Source organism: Thalassophryne amazonica, chromosome 13 (assembly GCF_902500255.1).
Source record: "Thalassophryne amazonica chromosome 13, fThaAma1.1, whole genome shotgun sequence".
Taxonomy (NCBI): Eukaryota; Metazoa; Chordata; class Actinopteri; order Batrachoidiformes; family Batrachoididae; genus Thalassophryne; species Thalassophryne amazonica.
Genome location: NC_047115.1, coordinates 81,266,987 through 81,289,415, shown reverse-complemented (window position 1 = coordinate 81,289,415; position 22,429 = coordinate 81,266,987).

Sequence of the window (22,429 nt, the reverse complement as noted above, 5' to 3'; positions counted from 1 at the left end):
AACTGTTTTAGTCTGTGGTGCAGTTGAAGGTGCTATATTATTTTTTCTTTTTGAATTTTTATGCTTAAATAGATTTTTGCTGGTTATTGGTAGTCTGGGAGCAGGCACCGTCTCTACGGGGATGGGGTAATGAGGGGATGGCAGGGGGAGAGAAGCTGCAGAGAGGTGTGTAAGACTACAACTCTGCTTCCTGGTCCCAACCCTGGATAGTCATGGTTTGGAGGATTTAAGAAAATTGGCCAGATTTCTAGAAATGAGAGCTGCTCCATCCAAAGTGGGATGGATGCCGTCTCTCCTAACAAGACCAGGTTTTCCCCAGAAGCTTTGCCAATTATCTATGAAGCCCACCTCATTTTTTGGACACCACTCAGACAGCCAGAAATTCAAGGAGAACATGCGGCTAAACATGTCACTCCCGGTCCGATTGGGGAGGGGCCCAGAGAAAACTACAGAGTCCGACATTGTTTTTGCAAAGTTACACACCGATTTAATGTTAATTTTAGTGACCTCCGATTGGCGTAACCGGGTGTCATTACTGCCGACGTGAATTACAATCTTACCAAATTTACGCTTAGCCTTAGCCAGCAGTTTCAAATTTCCTTCAATGTCGCCTGCTCTGGCCCCCGGAAGACAATTGACTATGGTTGCTGGTGTCGCTAACTTCACATTTCTCAAAACAGAGTCGCCAATAACCAGAGTTTGATCCTCGGCGGGTGTGTCGTCGAGTGTGGAAAAATGGTTAGAGATGTGAACGGGTTGGCGGTGTACACGGGGCTTCTGTTTAGGGCTACGCTTCCTCCTCACAGTCACCCAGTCAGCCTGCTTTCCCGGCTGCTCGGGATCTGCCAGAGGGAAACTAACGGCGGCTAAGCTACCTTGGTCCGCACCGACTACAGGGGCCTGGCTAGCTGTAGAATTTTCCACGGTGCGGAGCCGAGTCTCCAATTCGCCCAGCCTGGCCTCCAAAGCTACGAAAAAGCTACACTTATTACAAGTACCGTTACTGCTAAAGGAGGCCGAGGAATAACTAAACATTTCACACCCAGAGCAGAAAAGTGCGGGAGAGACAGGAGAAGCCGCCATGCTAAATCGGCTAAGAGCTAGTAGCTACGCTAAGCTAGCGGATTCCTAAAAACACACAAAGTGAATAATGTGTAAATAATTTAGAGGTGATTCAGCAGAAGGAGTGCTTTAGTTAAGGCACGTAAAGATTACACTGGGAAACAAATCGTAATCTAGATAACTAGATCAATCTAACTGCGCAGATTAAACAGCTAACAGATACAGAAAAACATCGCTGTGCTCCGGAACAGGAAGTGATACAATACCGCAGTGAGAGCCAACCACCAGTAGAGGCAAGCAAGAGCTCATTTGATGCCAAAAGTTGCTCGGTGAACTGACGTGGGCAAGTGGATCTATTGGATCTATCTAAGAGAACTATTTACAGAACAAGTTTTTATGAACTCAGAACATGAATATTCTTACGTGTATGAATGAATATTCACAGAACAGCCTCAGAATTGAGATTCAGTGTTTTTGATCACAACAGTAGATGAACTATTTTACAGAACAAGTTTTTTTTATAAACTCAGAACATGAATATTCTTATGTGTATGAATAACAGAACAGCCTCAGAATTGACATTCAATGTTGTAGGAAATTACGAACTACTAAGTATGCATGAACAAGAGTCCTACTCAACACAACTTTGTTTTTTAAAATTTTATGATCAAACTGTGATTTTTTTTTTTCAGTTTTTTTATTTATTTTTACTCCCTAACATTCTTGGCATTTTTTTTCCACACAAAGTTAAACAATATTGATTTAGGTGTGTGTGTCTGTGTGCAGGACTGTCTGTCTGTGTGTGCATCTGTGTGTGACTGTGTGAGAGGGAGAGAGAGGTTGTTTGACTGACCAGTTTATTTTTATGAACTGCAGTGAGAAAGTGTCAGATAGTGCATGTAGCCATATTCAAAAAATATATTAATATGGGCAACTTTGTGTGTTCAGCTATATGTGTGTATGTGTGTAAATGGTCTGTAAGACTGTTTATGTTTTAATGATGTGTGAACTTGGTGATTCATGCAAACATCCAGCGATGGCAAACAGGGAAATAATATGTCAGCCTTTTTCACTGTATTCTTCTCAAAAGCACCGCGTTCATTAGGAACAAAGTTTTCCAACTGACTTTATATCACGCAACCAAATGAAGAGCAAGCAAACGGTTAAATAAATAAATAAATAAATAAATAAATACAACACCCGACGAGTGGATGCAGTGCAACATGAGCCATTTTCAGCTCTGTCTTGTCAAAGCACTGTGTGCGATAAGAAACAAATTCACAAGTAACTTTAAATATCATACAAACGGAAAAAGAGGTGAGCTGAAGAAAACTTAAGGAGTACTGAGCCAAGAACAGAGAGAAAGATCAGTTCCAGTCTGCATGTGTATCTCTGTGAGAGTGAGAGACAGGTCAGAGTGGCTGCAGAGATGTGTCTGTGTAGGGAGGGGCGGGCGCGGTGTGTGACTGGCCAATCACAGAGTGTGAAGACAGTCAGTTAGCCAATGAGAATTTTCCTTCAGCACGAGCACAGATATTGATGAGTGTTACTCGTATCATGCTCGTACTCGTCAAAAATGCTTTATCTGTACTGGACACTCGTCTGAAATGAGTATCTGGCTCAACTCTAGTCTGGACTGCAGGCAGGCCAGTCTAGTACCTGCACTCTTTTACTAAGAAGCCACGGTGTTGTAACACGTGCAGAATGTGGTTTGGCATTGTCTTGCTGAAATAAGCAGGGATGTCCCTGAAAAAGACGTTGCTTGGATGGCAGCATGTGTTGCTCCAAAACCTGGATGTACCTTTCAGAATTGTTTGTGACATCACAGATGTGTAACTTGCCCATGCCATGGGCACTAACACACCCCCATACCATCACAGATGCTGGCTTTTAAACTTTGTGCTGGTAACAATCTGGATGGTCTTTTTTTGTCTTTTGTCTGGAGGACACGATGTCCATGATTTTGCAAAACAATCTGAAATGTGGACTCATCCGACTAGCACACTTTTCCACTTTGCGTCTGTCCATTTCAAATGAGGTCAGGCCCAGAGATCGTGGCAACATTTCTGGATGTTGTTGATGTATAGCTTTCACTTTGCATGGTAGAGTTTTAACTTGCACTTGTAGATGTAGCGACGAACTGTGTTAACTGACAATGCTTTTCTGAAGTGTTCCTGAGCCCACGCAGTAAGATCCTTTACAGAATGTTGTTGGTTTTTAATGCAGTGCTGCCTGAGGGATTGAAGGTCACGGGAATTCAATGTTGGTTTTCGGCCTTGCTGCTTACATGTAGAAAGTTCTGCAGATACTCTGAATCTTCTGATTATATTATGGACTGTAGATGCTGGAATCCCTAAATTCCTTGCAACTGAATGTTGATAAACATTGTTCTTAAACTGTTGGACTATTCTTTCATCAAATCAAATCAATTTTATTTATATAGCACCAAATCACAACAAACAGTTGCCTCAAGGCCCTTTATATTGTAAGGCAATGCCATACAATAATTACGGAAAAACCCCAACGGTCAAAACGACCCCCTGTGAGCAAGCACTTGGCGACAGTGGGAAGGAAAAACTCCCTTTTAACAGGAAGAAACCTCCAGCAGAACCAGGCTCAGGGAGGGGCAGTCTTCTGCTGGGACTGGTTGGGGCTGAGGGAGAGAACCAGGAAAAAGACATGCTGTGGAGGGGAGCAGAGATCAATCACTAATGATTAAATGCAGAGTGGTGCATACAGAGCAAAAAGAGAAAGAAACACTCAGTGCATCATGGGAACCCCCCAGCAGTCTAAGTCTATAGCAGCATAACTAAGGGATGGTTCAGGGTCACCTGAGCCAGCCCTAACTATAAGCTTTAGCAAAAAGGAAAGTTTTAAGCCTAGTCTTAAAAGTAGAGAGGGTGTCTATCTCCCTGATCTGAATTGGGAGCTGGTTCCAGAGGAGAGGAGCCTGAAAGCTGAAGGCTCTGCCTCCCATTCTACTCTTACAAACCCTAGGAACTACAAGTAAGCCTGCAGTCTGAGAGCGAAGCGCTCTATTGGGGTGATATGGTACTATGAGGTCCCTAAGATAAGATGGGACCTGAGTATTCAAAACCTTATAAGTAAGAAGAAGAATTTTAAATTCTATTCTAGAATTAACAGGAAGCCAATGAAGAGAGGCCAATATGGGTGAGATATGCTCTCCCCTTCTAGTCCCTGTCAGTACTCTAGCTGCAGCATTTTGAATTAACTGAAGGCTTTTCAGGGAACTTTTAGGACAACCTGATAATAATGAATTACAATAGTCCAGCCTAGAGGAAATAAATGCATGAATTAGTTTTTCAGGATCACTCTGGGGTCTAATAGACAGGTTGATGGTTTGGAGGAAGTAACTAACGAAAATAACTCAGACAGAACAATCGGAGTCTAACCAAATACCGGCATCACTGAAAGCAGCCAAAGAGAACGATATGACTTTGGGATGGTTATGAGTAATTTTTTCTCTAATAGTTAAAATTTTATTAGCAAAGAAAGTCATGAAGACATTACTAGTTAAAGTTAAAGGAATACTCGGCTCAATAGAGCTCTGACTCTTTGTCAGCCTGGCTACAGTGCTGAAAAGAAACCTGGGGTTATTCTTATTTTCTTCAATTAGTGATGAGTAGTAAGATGTCCTAGCTTTACAGAGGGCTTTTTTTATAGAGCAACAGACTCTTTTTCCAGGCTAAGTGAAGATCTTCTAAATTAGTGAGATGCCATTTCCTCTCCAACTTACAGGTTATCTGCTTTAAGCTGCGAGTTTGTGAGTTATACCACGGAGTCAGGCACTTCTGATTTAAGGCTCTCTTTTTCAGAGGAGCTACAGCATCCAAAGTTGTCCTCAATGAGGATATAAAACTATTGACGAGATAATCTATCTCACTCACAGAGTTTAGGTAGCTACTCTGCCCTGTGTTGGTATATGGCATTGGAGAACATAAAGAAGGAATCATATCCTTAAACCTAGTTACAGCGCTTTCTGAAAGACTTCTACTGTAATGAAACTTTTTCCCCACTGCTGGGTAGTCCATCAGAGTAAATGTAAATGTTATTAAGAAATGATCAGACAGAAGGGGGTTTTCAGGGAATACTGTTAAGTCTTCAATTTCAATACCATAAGTCAGAACAAGATCTAAGGTATGATTAAATTGGTGGGTGGACTCATTTACATTTTGAGCAAAGCCAATCGAGTCTAACAATAGATTAAATGCAGTGTTGAGGCTGTCATTCTCAGCATCTGTGTGGATGTTAAAATCGCCCACTATAATTATCTTATCTGAGCTAAGCACTAAGTCAGACAAAAGGTCCGAAAAGTCACAGAGAAACTCACAGTAACGACCAGGTGGATGATAGATAACAACAAATAAAACTGGTTTTTGGCACTTCCAATTTGGATGGACAAGACTAAGAGACAAGCTGTCAAATGAATTAAAGCTCTGTCTGGGTTTTTGATTAATTAATAAGCTGGAGTGGAAGATTGATGCTAATCCTCCGCCTCGGCCCGTGCTACGAGCGTTCTGGCAGTTAGTATGACTCAGGGGTGTTGACTCATTTAAACTAACATATTCATCCTGCTGTAAACAGGTTTCTGTAAGGCAGAATAAATCAATATGTTGATCAATTATTATATCATTTACTAACAGGGACATAGAAGAGAGAGATCTAATGTTTAATAGACCACATTTAACTGTTTTAGTCTGTGGTGCAGTTGAAGGTGCTATATTATTTTTTCTTTTTGAATTTTTATGCTTAAATAGATTTTTGCTGGTTATTGGTGGTCTGGGAGCAGGCACCGTCTCTACGGGGATGGGGTAATGAGGGGATGGCAGGGGGAGAGAAGCTGCAGAGAGGTGTGTAAGACTACAACTCTGCTTCTTGGTCCCAACCCTGGATAGTCACGGTTTGGAGGATTTAAGAAAATTGGCCAGATTTCTAGAAATGAGAGCTGCTCCATCCAAAGTGGGATGGATGCCGTCTCTCCTAACAAGACCAGGTTTTCCTCAGAAGCTTTGCCAATTATCTACGAAGCCCAGCTCATTTTTTGGACACCACTCAGACAGCCAGCAATTCAGGGAGAACATGCGGCTAAACATGTTACTCCCGATTGGGGAGGGGCCCAGAGAAAACTACAGAGTCCGACATTGTTTTTGCAAAGTTACACACCAATTCAATGTTAATTTTAGTGACCTCTGATTGGCGTAACTGGGTGTCATTACTGCCGACGTGAATTACAATCTTACCAAATTTACGCTTAGCCTTAGCCAGCAGTTTCAAATTTCCTTCAATGTCGCCTGCTCTGGCCCCGGAAGACAACTGACTATGGTTGCTGGTGTCACTAACTTCACATTTCTCAAAACAGAGTCGCTAATAACCAGAGTGTGATCCTCGGCGGGTGTGTCGCCGAGTGGGGAAAAACGGTTAGAGATGTGAACGGGTTGGTGGTGTACACAGGGCTTCTGTTTAGAACTACGCTTCCTCCTCACAGTCACCCAGTCGGCCTGCTTTCCCGGCTGCTCAGGATCTGCCGGAGGGGAACTAACGGCGGCTAAGCTACCTTGGTCCGCACCGACTACAGGGGCCTGGCTAGCTGTAGGTTTTTCCAAGGTGCGGAGCCGAGTCTCCAATTCGCCCAGCCTGGCCTCCAAAGCTACGAATAAGCTACACTTATTACAAGTACCATTACTGCTAAAGGAGGCCGAGGAATAACTAAACATTTCACACCCAGAGCAGAAAAGTACGGGAGAGACAGGAGAAGCTGCCATGCTAAACCGGCTAAGAGCTAATAGCTGCGCTAAGCTAGCGGATTCCTAAAAACACACAAATTGAATAATGTGTAAATAATTTATCAATCAATCAATTTTATTTATATAGCGCCAAATCACATCAAAGAGTTGCCCCAAGGCGCCTTATATTGTAAGGCAAGGCCATACAATAATTACATAAAAACCCCAACGGTCAAAACGACCCCCTGTGAGCAAGCACTTGGCGACAGTGGGAAGGAAAACTCCCTTTTAACAGGAAGAAACCTCCAGCAGAACCAGGCTCAGGGAGGGGCAGTCTTCTGCTGGGACTGGTTGGGGCTGAGGGAGAGAACCAGGAAAAAGACATGCTGTGGAGGGGAGCAGAGATCAATCACTAATGATTAAATGCAGAGTGGTGCATACAGAGCAAAAAGAGAAAGAAACACTCAGTGCATCATGGGAACCCCCCAGCAGTCTAAGTCTATAGCAGCATAACTAAGGGATGGTTCAGGGTCACCTGATCCAGCCCTAACTATAAGCTTTAGCAAAAAGGAAAGTTTTAAGCCTAATCTTAAAAGTAGAGAGGGTGTCTGTCTCCCTGATCTGAATTGGGAGCTGGTTCCACAGGAGAGGAGCCTGAAAGCTGAAGGCTCTGCCTCCCATTCTACTCTTACAAACCCTAGGAACTACAAGTAAGCCTGCAGTCTGAGAGCGAAGCGCTCTATTGGGGTGATATGGTACTATGAGGTCCCTAAGATAAGATGGGACCTGATTATTCAAAACCTTATAAGTAAGAAGAAGAATTTTAAATTCTATTCTAGAATTAACAGGAAGCCAATGAAGAGAGGTCAATATGGGTGAGATATGCTCTCTCCTTCTAGTCCCCGTTAGTACTCTAGCTGCAGCATTTTGAATTAACTGAAGGCTTTTCAGGGAACTTTTAGGACAACCTGATAATAATGAATTACAATAGTCCAGCCTAGAGGAAATAAATGCATGAATTAGTTTTTCAGCATCACTCTGAGACAAGACCTTTCTAATTTTAGAGATATTGCGTAAATGCAAAAAAGCAGTCCTACATATTTGTTTAATATGCGCTTTGAATGACATATCCTGATCAAAAATGACTCCAAGATTTCTCACAGTATTACTAGAGATCAGGGTAATGCCATCCAGAGTAAGGATCTGGTTAGACACCATGTTTCTAAGATTTGTGGGGCCAAGTACAATAACTTCAGTTTTATCTGAGTTTAAAAGCAGGAAATTAGAGGTCATCCATGTCTTTATGTCTGTAAGACAATCCTGCAGTTTAGCTAATTGGTGTGTGTCCTCTGGCTTCATGGATAGATAAAGCTGGGTATCATCTGCGTAACAATGAAAATTTAAGCAAAGCCTTCTAATAATACTGCCTAAGGGAAGCATGTATAAAGTGAATAAAATTGGTCCTAGCACAGAACCTTGTGGAACTCCATAATTAACCTTAGTCTGTGAAGAAGATTCCCCATTTACATGAACAAATGGTAATCTATTAGATAAATATGATTCAAACCACCGCAGCACAGTGCCTTTAATACCTATGGTATGCTCTAATCTCTGTAATAAAATTGTATGGTCAACAGTATCAAAAGCAGCACTGAGGTCTAACAGAACAAGCACAGAGATGAGTCCACTGTCTGAGGCCATAAGAAGATCATTTGTAACCTTCACTAATGCTGTTTCTGTACTATGATGAATTCTAAAACCTGACTGAAACTCTTCAAATAGACCATTCCTCTGCAGATGATCAGTTAGTTGTTTTACAACTACCCTTTCAAGAATTTTTGAGAGAAAAGGAAGGTTGGAGATTGGTCTATAATTAGCTAAGATAGCTGGGTCAAGTGATGGCTTTTTAAGTAATGGTTTAATTACTGCCACCTTAAAAGCCTATGGTACATAGCCAACTAATAAAGACAGATTGATCATATTTAAGATCGAAGCATTAAATAATGGTAGGGCTTCCTTGAGCAGCCTGGTAGGAATGGGGTCTAATAGACATGTTGATGGTTTGGATGAAGTAACTAATGAAAATAACTCAGAACAATCTGAGAGAAAGAGTCTAACCAAATACCGGCATCACTGAAAGCAGCCAAAGATAACGATACGTCTTTGGGATGGTTATGAGTAATTTTTTCTCTAATAGTTAAAATTTTATTAGCATAGAAAGTCATGAAGTCATTACTAGTTAAAGTTAAAGGAATACTCGGCTCAATAGAGCTCTGACTCTTTGTCAGCCTGGCTACAGTGCTGAAAAGAAACCTGGGGTTGTTCTTATTTTCTTCAATTAGTGATGAGTAGTAAGATGTCCTAGCTTTACGGAGGGCTTTTTTATAGAGCAACAGACTCTTTTTCCAGGCTAAGTGAAGATCTTCTAAATTAGTGAGACACCGTTTCCTCTCCAACTTACGGGTTATCTGCTTTAAGCTGCGAGTTTGTGAGTTATACCACGGAGTCAGGCACTTCTGATTTAAAGCTCTCTTTTTCAGAGGAGCTACAGCATCCAAAGTTGTCTTCAATGAGGATGTAAAACTATTGACGAGATACTCTATCTCACTTACAGAGTTTAGGTAGCTACTCTGCACTGTGTTGGTATATGGCATTAGAGAACATAAAGAGGGAATCATATCCTTAAACCTAGTTACAGCGCTTTCTGAAAGACTTCTAGTGTAATGAAACTTATTCCCCACTGCTGGGTAGTCCATCAGAGTAAATGTAAATGTTATTAAGAAATGATCAGACAGAAGGGAGTTTTCAGGGAATACTGTTAAGTCTTCAATTTCCATACCATAAGTCAGAACAAGATCTAAGATATGATTAAAGTGGTGGGTGGACTCATTTACATTTTGAGCAAAGCCAATTGAGTCTAATAATAGATTAAATGCAGTGTTGAGGCTGTCATTCTCAGCATCTGTGTGGATGTTAAAATCGCCCACTATAATTATCTTATCTGAGCTAAGCACTAAGTCAGACAAAAGGTCTGAAAATTCACAGAGAAACTCACAGTAATGACCAGGTGGACGATAGATAACAACAAATAAAACTGGTTTTGTGACTTCCAATTTGGATGGACAAGACTAAGAGTCAAGCTTTCAAATGAATTAAAGCTCTGTCTGAGTTTTTGATTAATTAATAAGCTGGAATGGAAGATTGCTGCTAATCCTTCGCCTCGGCCCGTGCTACGAGCATTCTGGCAGTTAGTGTGACTCGGGGGTGTTGACTCATTTAAACTAACATATTCATCCTGCTGTAACCAGGTTTCTGTAAGGCAGAATAAATCAATATGTTGATCAATTATTATATCATTTACTAACAGGGACTTAGAAGAGAGAGACCTAATGTTTAATAGACCACATTTAACTGTTTTAGTCTGTGGTGCAATTGAAGGTGCTATATTATTTTTTCTTTTTGAATTTTTATGCTTAAATAGATTTTTGCTGGTTATTGGTGGTCTGGGAGCAGGCACCGTCTCTACGGGGATGGGGTAATGAGGGGATGGCAGGGGGAGAGAAGCTGCAGAGAGGTGTGTAAGACTACAACTCTGCTTCTTGGTCCCAACCCTGGATAGTCACGGTTTGGAGGATTTAAGAAAATTGGCCAGATTTCTAGAAATGAGAGCTGCTCCATCCAAAGTGGGATGAATGCCGTCTCTCCTAACAAGACCAGGTTTTCCCCAGAAGCTTTGCCAATTATCTATGAAGCCCACCTCATTTTTTGGACACCCCTCAGACAGCCAGCAATTCAAGGAGAACATGCGGCTAAACATGTCACTCCCGGTCCGATTGGGGAGGGGCCCAGAGAAAACTACAGAGTCCGACATTGTTTTTGCAAAGTTACACACCGATTCAATGTTAATTTTAGTGACCTCCGACTGGCGTAACCGGGTGTCATTACTGCCGACGTGAATTACAATCTTACCAAATTTACGCTTAGCCTTAGCCAGCAGTTTCAAATTTCCTTCAATGTCGCCTGCTCTGGCCCCCGGAAGACAATTGACTATGGTTGCTGGTGTCGCTAACTTCACATTTCTCAAAACAGAGTCGCCAATAACCAGAGTTTGATCCTCGGCGGGTGTGTCGTCGAGTGGGGAAAAACGGTTAGAAATGTGAACGGGTTGGCGGTGTACACGGGGCTTCTGTTTAGGGCTACGCTTCCTCCTCACAGTCACCCAGTCGGCCTGCTTTCCCAGCTGCTCGGGATCTGCCAGAGGGAAACTAACGGCGGCTAAGCTACCTTGGTCCGCACTGACTACAGGGGCCTGGCTAGCTGTAGAATTTTCCACGGTGCGGAGCCGAGTCTCCAATTCGCCCAGCCTGGCCTCCAAAGCTACGAATAAGCTACACTTATTACAAGTACCATTACTGCTAAAGGAGGCCGAGGAATAACTAAACATTTCACACCCAGAGCAGAAAAGTGCGGGAGAGACAGGAGAAGCCGCCATGCTAAACCGGCTAAGAGCTAGTAGCTGCGCTATGCTAGCGGATTCCTAAAAACACACAAAGTGAATAATGTGTAAATAATTTAGAGGTGATTCAGCAGAGGGAGTGCTTTAGTTAAGGCACGTGAAGATTACACTGTGAAACAAATCGTTATCTAAGTAACTAGATCAATCTAACTGCGCAGATTAAACAGCTAACAGATACAGAAAAACACCGCTGTGCTCCGGAACAGGAAGTGATACAATACCGCAGCCAACCAGTAGAGGTTTCATGCAGTTTTTCACAAAATGGTGATCCTCGCCCCATCTTTACTTGTGAATGGCTGAGCCTTTTGGATTTGCAAATCATTGTATTCTGTTTTTATTTACATTTTACACAACGTCCCAACTTCTTTGGAATTGGGGTTGTAGATCACTTGACCTCACAAACCCTGTGACTTATACTTGTACTTAATAAGTAATTAAGTTGTATGATTTTTTCTAAATCCATATTTATCCATCACTCCTCGCTCCTCCTGCTTGCTCCTCCTTGCAAATACCTTTTTCCAGAATTTTAGAAAAAATCAAATCAAATCAATTTTATTTATATAGCGTCAAATCACAACAAACAGTTGCCCCAAGGCGCTTTATATTGTAAGGCAAAGCCATACAATAATTACGTAAAAACCCCAACGGTCAAAACGACCCCCTGTGAGCAAGCACTTGGTGACAGTGGGAAGGAAAAATGTGGAAACAGTGAGACTGTTGTGTGGGCCGCTGAAGAGGAGGTACTGCTGGCCCACCACCACCAGAGGGCGCCCTGTCTGGAGTGCGGGCTCCAGGCACCAGAGGGCGCTGCCGCCTCACAGGAGCAGCCAGGGTGACAGCTGTCACCCATCACCTGAGACGAGACAGCTGATATCAATCAACAGGGAGGTATATCAGCAGGACGGCATTGCCACCTCATTGCCGAGATATCGCTCTACCAAGGAGGTAACGTATCCAGCCAAACGGATCATCTTTTGACCATTAAATACTTTTTGCCTTTACACAGAAAGAGAAAAGACAGCAGGAGACTGTATTTTGGATAAGTACTCACATTCCTGCACTCACCTGTATTTTCCTGACAAGAGGTGGAGGTGGTGTTTCCACCCTGTGTGTTGCTGGGTGCAGCCGCACCCACACCTGACTGTATCTGTTCCTTGCCAGCAGTACCGGATCCGACGAGCGGAGGCAGTGGCCACCTGGGGTTCGGGACTTGGCGGCTCCAGTATCCCCGGGGTTCGGTGGCAGAGGAAATCGGGTGGTTCCGGTTCGACTCGGACAGACGTCTCCTATCGTCGAGCCTGCCCACACGACACCTTTGGAATTTGGTTACTGCTGTATTTGTAAATCTGTTGTGTTTGTTGTGTGAGTTCACAACAGTAAAACTTTGTGATTTGACTTTCTCCATTGTCCGTTCATTTGCGCCCCCTGTTGTGGGTCCGTGTTCCTACACTTTCCCAACAGAGACTGGCCTATAGTTCGAAAAGGCATTCATTTTAGAAGGAATGTTCCCCGTCATTAATGATAAATTACAAATATAGGTTTGAGGTTTAATAATATAATCAATTACATTTTTTAATCAAAAACATATCAAAAATCAGTTTATTATTTTTCCATTTTAATTCATGAACTATGTCAGTTATTTCGGTTTCATCTGTTTCTTTAATAAACATTGACTCCAGAATTGTATTGGTTGTTTTGCTGTTGTCCAAGGAACACATTTTTGGGGATGTAAATGAATTTGTAAAATTTTTATCCACGTTGACAAAATAATCGGCAAAATTATTTGCTACAGCATTAGTGTCTTTAACAATTTTGTCAGTATTTGCATAAAAATAAGCTGGATAGTCTTTAACATTTTTTTTTCTTTTTGATGATTTCATTGAAAAGCTTCCAAGTACCTCTGGCCCCCGTCACACAGAGCCATTCTGAGACGGCAGATATTGCCATTATCCAATGCAGTTGGCAGAAAAGAGGTGTGGCCAGCCGTGGCCTGAACACATCTGGACTGCCTTGTGCACACCTGCAGGATGCAGCGCAAACATATTTTAGACAGATGACACAGATTGCTGTCAGACGGCACAGACACTGGAGCTGTCACACACCCACTCACTCACCCACTCAATCAAATCTCCGCTTGTCCTCACATTCCCAGTGCTAAACTGACGTCTCATCAATGTGTGTCTCACATGACGGAGTGCATGCGTGTCCATGTGTAGAACAGGTGATCAAAGCAGTGTGCAAGTGTGTAGCCATGTATATGTACAGTGGTGGGCACAGTTCTGCTAACCACTAATTATTAAAGCTAATGTTTTCATTATCTGATTAGTTTTTTAGATAATTTTGAAAACTATCAGCAGACTAATTATCATCTGATAAATTTTGGTCAGATAATTTTAACTAACATATTTTTAGTTAACATATTTTGTTTTAGGTGTTTTAGCTAACATATTTTTGCAGGCATGGCGAACAAAGCTTAACAGTTACAAACATTAGAATTATATTATTATAATATTAAGTTTGATATCAAAAATTTGAGTACTTACCTGTTAAATGTTTTGTAGTAGATGTACAGTTCTATCCTCTGTAAACAGAGAAGAGGTAGTCCCAAGAGAAACCACTGTATTCTCTGCAGACAAAGAAGAACCAGTTAGAAGCAGGCAAAAAGAATTTAAAAAAAAAAAAAAAATAATAATAATAATAATAATAATTTCCAGGCATGCAGACAAGCAGGTAAAAATAATTATTATTATTTCTTTTGACCCCATACTGACTCACTGGCAATATCACCCAAGTCATCCAGAGGCATACAGTTTTAACTTATGATTAAAATTTTAACCAAACTAATTCCAGACAAGTTATTTAAATTAACATCACATCTGAAGTTTTATAAAGTGAAAATATCAGATATATGTTTTAGTTTTAAAGTAATGCACTAATTTTGAAGGTTTTAGTGTGGACATGCTGTCTCCAGTGCATTATGGGTCATCTTAGTACATTCACAACAGGAGAAATGCATTTGAGATGCTCTGATCTGGCTCCACATGGACAACAGCATTAAACCCTTTGTATATTGTGCCTAAAACTCTCGTGAATATATTCTCTGGGTTTATGGACGTCATTGTGTTTGTTTCATGTAAAAATGCCAGACAAAGCTCAGGTTGGAATCACTGTGAGCTGCAATCACTTCCTGTTTGCTCTTTAACATCCTGCTTATGTCAAACACTGTGTGTTCTCTTTGTCCCAGAGTAATATATATAAGATGTCTGAAATTCAGTTTGCGTTTATTAAATTCTACACATCTTAAATGTAGCAGACAGATTATTTATTTGGAATATTTGTTTTAGCAAGTTTTCAGGGTTTCTACTGCCATGTCCTGGCCAGTAGTGTTCATGGCAGTATTCGCCCTAAGTATTGAGATATCTTATAAATTATAATCCTTTGCGTACCAGAGAGTTGTTGCAGCCTCTTGCTGCAAATGATGAAAAGAAATAAAAATGTACATTTAGGTGGTATAATGTTCATTTACAATTGTCGTTTTTTTTCTCTCTGTACTGTTTAAACCACAGCAACTCTCTGGTGCACAAAGGATTATGGGTTACGGTCTGAGTATCTGGGCACCAGTAGATGGCAGTGTTCTATTTATTTTGACCCCAGTTATATCAGACGGTTGTCTAATCACAACTTGACTTTTGGCTTTTGCAAATGGCTTTTTTACAAATAAAAAAATGACATATTTTACAAAAGCACTTTTATATGTAAACACCAACACACACCTCATATTTATCAGGTTTCAGATTCATTTAGGTTGTATTCTGTTTTACTGTCTGGTTTGGTTTGCCTTTGTGATCTGTCTTTCTCTTGCTCTATCTTTCTGCTTGGGTTTTGTCTGTCCTGCTCTTTCTTCTCTCTCTCTTGGCTCTTGGTGGTGGGTGTTTCTCTTCTGTCTGGGCGCACCCTGGTTTTGGGAGCTTCTCCACACACCTGTTCTTGATTTGCAGTTAATCACTTGGGTGCTTTATAAGCCTCACTGTTTGGCTTTGTCCCTCTCCAGGTCAAAATGCCTTGTGCCTCTTTCCAGCTCAGGTCCTTGTGTTTTTTTTGCCTTGCCTTGCCTTGCCTTGATTGCTTCATCATGTTTTTGATTACTTTTCTGTGTACCTCAACCACGCCTAAGCCTGATGATTTTGTTCCTGTTGCTTCCTTTGGACTGCCTATCTGTGTACCGACCCCTGCTAATGAACCAAGTAAATGCTTTAACTCCACTGAGCTGTGTACCTGTGTCCTGCATTTGTCTCCTGCTTTACCAGACAACCCTGATAACAGTAACATGTTGGTTTTTACATAGAATGAATGAGTCAACCAATCAGTGTTAGCGGAGGCTTATTGTACCCATAATCCTTTTGGCATCTGTCTGTGTTTGTTACAGAACTTCAGAATTAGTGCATTATTTAAAATGAAAAGATATGTGTTATATTTTAACTTTGTACAAATAACAGAATTGGCATTAATGGAGTTATTCTGTCTGGATTAATTTGATTTATAAATGAAAAAACAAGTCAAAACTGCGTTATTTTCCAAGAGCTCTGTCTAACAGCATCACTGCTATATTCTGTTAAAGAATATAGCATATGTTTGTGTGTAGAGAGTTGAGCTTTGCTTCTCTCAACTGCTTCAGGAAATTCAAGCAGTGGGTAGGGCGCATAAAGACAGAAGTGCTGATTTATTGTTTGGGTTTGTGGTCGCCTTTGACACTACCAGAAGAAACCGTGGGGTTAAAACTCAAAATCAGCTTGTTAGTAGTTGCAAGTGTACCGGAGACAATACTGAAAGTTATCGGTTAGCTGTAGCTTCTGATAATTTTTTGAGTGGTTTATGAGTTTAGCTTCATAAAATATATCTTTTCAGTTAGCTGATTAGCTGTTATCGAAGCTAACTTTTTGGTTATCTGTGCCCAGCACTGTATGTATATATGAGCACTTGCGCACGCGAGCACTGGAGCTGATATGCATCTGAGTGCACTACCAGCTGTCAGTGATCACCTGCTGTTGTACAGTCCGGTGAAAACTCCCTTTAGGTTTTTGATCAGTATAGACTTGCATTGCGAGCTTTTATTCATCTGGCTGGCTCTCCATAACTGCCTCTGAACTGCTGCTGGTGGTGCGCCAACTTCCCACATGTGCGCAACATTCAGATGCAGCCAGTGGACTTTCTCTTTTCTCCTTTTTAAACTCTTTTTTTGTTGTCATTTTACTGGATACGCATCATAATACAACTGTAGCTGGATTATCGTTGTGGGATGGCACTTCACATGGGATTTATTTATACCAGAGATGGATCATGCATTTGTCAACTGATCGATATTGCCAGCAAATATAGCACACCTGGGTGGAAGGGACTTGACCAGCGGTCTGCGCCGCGCTGTGGAATGCGAGGTCCCGGAGCTGAGTTACATGTTTGTCATGTGCCGGGCAAACATTTCCACATCATACCTGCTACAGACTTAGGGAGCGAGAGCAGGTGCATTTTGTAGCAGCAGCATCTTGTCTCAGCACTTCCTATAGCATCTGTATGTGTTGTAGCAGACACTGGTGTTTTTTGTATTTCTTGCAGCACTTCCGGTGGTCTTTATGTGCTGTAGCACATGCCAGTCTTTTATTTACCTGCCGAGGCAGATGCCGGTGTTTTCAGTTGATTTATTTATTTCAGACGTGTACATGTAAAAGCATAAGCAGACCAGAGATACCTTAAAAATTGTTTGTTCATAACAAGTGAATGACGAGCAGATGCCAGTGTTTTCAGTATTTCCCGCAGCACGTCCGGTGGCATCTTTATGTGCTGTAGCAGATGGTGGTGTTTTCTGTTTTATTTATTAATTTAATTATTTATTTCAGACATGTACATGTAAATACATTAACAGATCATATATGAAAAAATTTAAATACAAGTTTGAAAAAACCTTCAAACTCGTGCATTCATTAAGTTCCAGCAATGCAGACGAGTAAAAATCATATCACACCAGCGATACAACACTGTAAAAAAACGTTTGTGAAATTAACAGGGAAATCCTGCAAAATGGCGACATAAAAAAAAAAAAAACTGTATGAAGAAAAACAATAGTGTTGAATTGACAGCAATAATTGCACAGATTTTAATCTTCAAAACAGGCAATTAACAGCATATCTGTTCCATATATTTGTGTTGTAATTGTTAACATGCAAAATAAACAGATTTATTTTGCATTGTAACAATTACTAATGAATAACATACAGATAGACAGTAAACAGTTACTGTATTTGTTAGTAGTAGTAGGCAGATGCTGGTGTTTTCTGTATTTCTCGCAGCACTTCTGGTGGCATCGTTGTGTCGCGGCAGATGCCGGTGTTTTCAGTTGATTTATTTATTTTAGATGTGTACATGTTAAACATAAACAGAGCAGAGATGAAAAATAAAAATACAAGTATTAAAAAATGCCTTCAAAATCATTCGTTCATAAATACAGGACTGTTCCAGTGTGCCAGCAATTCAATTTTCAATTCAATTCAATTTTATTTATATAGCGCCAAATCACAACAAACAGTTGCCCCAAGGCGCTTTATATTGTAAGGCAAGGCCATACAATAATTACGGAAAAATCCCAAAGGTCAAAACGACCCCCTGTGAGCAAGCACTTGGCGACAGTGGGAAGCAATGATGAGAATAAGTAGAAATCAGATCCAACCAGTGAAACAACACTGTAAAAAAAGGAAGGAAATCCTGTAACATGACGACATAAAAAACTGTAAAAACAAAACAATAGAGTAGTATTTAAATGACAGCAATAATTTGTAAAATATGGAATGAAACTGAACTGTGAATTTAACAGGATAAATATGTTAACCCTCTGGGGCCGACACTGTTGTATATGATGGCTGAGACCAAGGTTTACTAAATTATAAATAACTTTTTAATGATATGAGATAGAAACTTACTTGTTTGTTGAAAAGTTAACTCCGCAAACTTTCGAGCCACCGTCCACCATCTTTGTACTCCTCATAGAAGCTGTGTGTTGACGTAAAACATTTATGCCAGGCGAGTGAACTGTCCAAAAATGCCCTTGGACCCAGAGGGTTAAAATACGCATATGCCGTTGTAGAATTTACCAACAACTGTAGTTTAAACACAGACAGATTTAATCTTCAGATTTTATCTTCAAAACAGGCAATTACCATCTTATCTATTCCATCATTTGCAATGTAATTGTTAACATGCCAAAAATAAACAGATTTATTTTGCATTGTAACAATTATTAATTAATAATAGATAGATAGATATTAAACAGTTACTGTATTTGTAGTAGTAGGCAGATACTAATGTTTTCAGTATTTCTCACAACATTGCCTTTTGTCAGCATTTATTCATATAATAAAAGGCATTAAGTGGCCTCTGTGTGTTTGTGTATCTGGAACATCAATTTAAATGCAGAAAGAGTTGACTTTCATCCTTTAGCATACTTATATATATTACACAGTGGTGGGCACAGATAACCAAAAAATTTACTTCGACAACAGATAATCAGATAACTGAAAAGTTATCTTTGATAAAAATAAAACAATACACCACCCAAAAAATGTATCGGAAGTTACAGATAACCAATAAATTTCAGCACTGTCTCTGGTGTAATTGCAACTAATAACATGCTGAATTTAAGCTTTAACACTGAGATTGCTTCTGGAAGCATTAAAAGTGGTAACAGACTCAAACAATGAGTCAGCACTTCTGTCTTTAAGCATCCTGCTCCCTGCTGGAAGCTCCAGTTTACTACATGACTTCAAGCACAGACACAAGGGAGAGGGAGAGGGAGAGGGAGAGGGAGAGGGAGAGGGAGAGGGAGAGGGAGAGGGAGAGGGAGAGGGAGAGGGAGAGGGAGAGGGAGAGGGACCAGAAAGCTCAACTCTAACCAAACAGTACTGCTATCAGGCCGAGGTCTTGGAAAATAAAGCCCTCCTGAGTTATGGTTTGGTGTATAAATAAAATGAATGCTGATAGAATAACTCAATTAATGTCAATTCTGTCATTTGTGCAAAGTTAAGATATAACATATATCTTTTAATGTTGAATAATGCACTAATTCTGAAGTTTTGTAACAAACACAGACAGATGGCATTCTGGGTAAAATGTGCCTCCGCTACACTGATTGGTTGATTAATTCTATGTAAACCAACACGTTAATGTGAGGTGTGTCATGTGTTGGTGTTTACAGATAAATGTGCTTTTGTAAAATATGCCATTTTTTATTTGTTAAAAAAAAAAGGCATTTTCAAAAAAAAAAAAAAAAATAGCCAAGTTGTAATTAGATAACCGTCTGATATAACCGGTGTCAAAAGAAATAGGACACTGCCAACTACTGGTGCCAGTGCGAGTTTTGGCCATTTTCCAGCTGATTTTTCATTCGTGTGAGAATTTTTTGGATCACACAGAGTTTCAGGTTAATCGCACATCCTGCATCGTTTATTATACATGGAGTAACGAGCTGCGTTTAACATCTCACGACCACCTCCTGAGCGGCGAGCGTATGGTCAGATGAAAATTAAACCTGTTTGACATTCTTGTGCCTGTGCAAACACCGGACAACTGTCTTCTTATGTTTTTTTTTTTAAACTTTGATGTCTCCCATCGAAAGTTTTTGTAAATTAAGTTTGAAAAAAAAGCTTCTGTTTACGTTTACGTCGAGTCCGACGTGTGGTTTTTGAACGTATAATCTGTGTGAGAACATAAATCGGGCGCTCTGAACTTTTACACCGTGTGGTTCTGTGGTACAGTGTCTGCTCAGTGTCTGAGCACTGCCATGAACACAACTGGCCAGTAGATGGCAGTGGACCCGGCGCCACGAGGGGGCATTTGGGGGCAACGCCCCCTCACGTCATCAACCTCGCCCCCTCGGATATGAGAGTTATCAAAAATAAAAATAAAAAAGAAAGAAAAAGAAATACTGGAAAATATAGCGCCTCGCAGTTTCGCAGATTTTTTAGTCCAATTTTGCATGCATTTTTTTTTTAACAGTGCATTGTGCTCTGCGTCCTCATCTGTCGAGATGACGGGACACCTGTTGCGGCACCGCGAAGGGAGAGCACGTGCATTTTGTTCTGCGTGTCTGTTTATAAGAATCTTCTCACCCAGAAGAAAAAAGAGCACCAACAACTACCCATAACTGTGTTCTTCACTCGGAAAAAGACACCTGCACCGAGGTGTGAGCGGAAAAAGGCATGACAGCGGCGCGGCGCCAGGACGCAGAGGCGCGATCAGAGGAACTGTGAAATACTGGTCAGTCACTATTAATAATTTCTTATGTGTCCCTAACCCTCATAGGTTGATCGTTAAAATTAAATTTGTTAGTTCTAAAAGCCATCATAATTATTTATAGGAAAACATTCTATTTTTATTTCTCAAACAAATGTTTGGGCCTGAAAACAGGTTGGTCTTATTTTTCTACTAAGGATTGAACTTTGAGAGTGTTTACACACGAGAGAAAAGTGAGAAAATGTTAATGCCTGTTTGAGAAAAGTGTATAGTGTGTAGTGAGGGGTTTTACAGCCTTAAAACATCTATAATAATTGTAAAAAATAACACTGACTACTTCACGGATTACGCCTATTGCGGGCTATTTTTAGAACGTAACTCCCGCGATAAATGAGGGACCACTATATATCTACATGAAAGGTTTATGTGGGGTTAATCTACTGTCTCGTCTCGTTTCTCAGATCAGTTGTTGGTTTGGTTTTGTGGTATGCAGTAGATCACTTGATCGAGGGTCTATACGTTCAAATAATAATTAAAAAATACTGTCATCACTCTTTACTCTTGGTCAGTCTCTTACAACGGTGTAGCCTAAATACACGAGCTTTCTAGGACTGCACCCAATTCATTACGCACGCTCAGAGGAAGGTACCCTCCGGAGCACACTTTTTTTTATGTGTGTTTGGTGGGGGAATGGGGGGGAGCGCCCCCGCCCCCTGTGATAAACTCATTGTCCCCTTAATATTTTTTTTTTCTGGCGCCGGGCCTGGATGGCAGTAGAGACCTTGAAAACTTGCCAAAACAAAATTCCAGATAATCTGTGTTGCTTGCTATGTTTAAGATGCGTGGAATTTAATAAAAGCAAACATAAAAACAACATCTATAAACCCAGAGAATATATTCACGAGAGTTTTAGGCACTAGAGTTTAATGCTGTTGTCCTGATCAGAGTGTCTCAAATGCATTCTCCTGTCATGAACGTACTGAGATTACCGTACTGAGATTACCCTATCCTACCCATAATGCACTGCTGGGCACAGCATGCCCACGCTAAAACATTAAAAATTAGTGCATTACTTTAAAACTAAAACATATATCTGATATTTTCACTTTTATTTTTTTATTTATTTTCATTTTAGAAAATTTAACACAACTGAAACAGATTAAACCTTCTATAAAGACTTTAATAAAATCCAAAACATTTCTGCTAATATCTTAGTAACATGCTTCCATGCTATCCTCAAGTACTGTAAATAGTATACCAAATAATTCTCAACAATAACAGCTGTTATCCTCAAGTACTGTGAATAACATAGCAAATGAAAATCTCAGTAATGGTAGTTGTCAGCCATAACAACAGATAATTTGTAAAATAATCAATATCATTATTCACAAAACAATTTTTCTATGTCATTAATAAAAAAATGTAGCATAACTGTAAACAGATTTTCCCCAAAAGTCGCTGTTTTCCGGGTATAGTACAAAGGACCACATATATCCCGTGGTTCCCCAGGGGTCACGTCCTAGTGCATTTTATTTGATTATGAATATAATTATTTAATTACATCTGTCAAGGACATGATAACAATCATTCACATCTATTTATTTATTTATTTATTCATCTGTCTTTTAGCAGGATTACATGAAAACTACTATATGGATTTTGATGAAATTTGCATCATAGGTAGATATTAGGGCATGGAAAACTCCACTGAATTTTGGAGGTGTGCTGGATCCATTTTGGCGGATGTCAGAAATGTCAGACTGCTCTTGTTAACATATTATGTTTCTCCTATAGACCTCAGATCCTGAGACTTACTGCTTACAATAAAAAA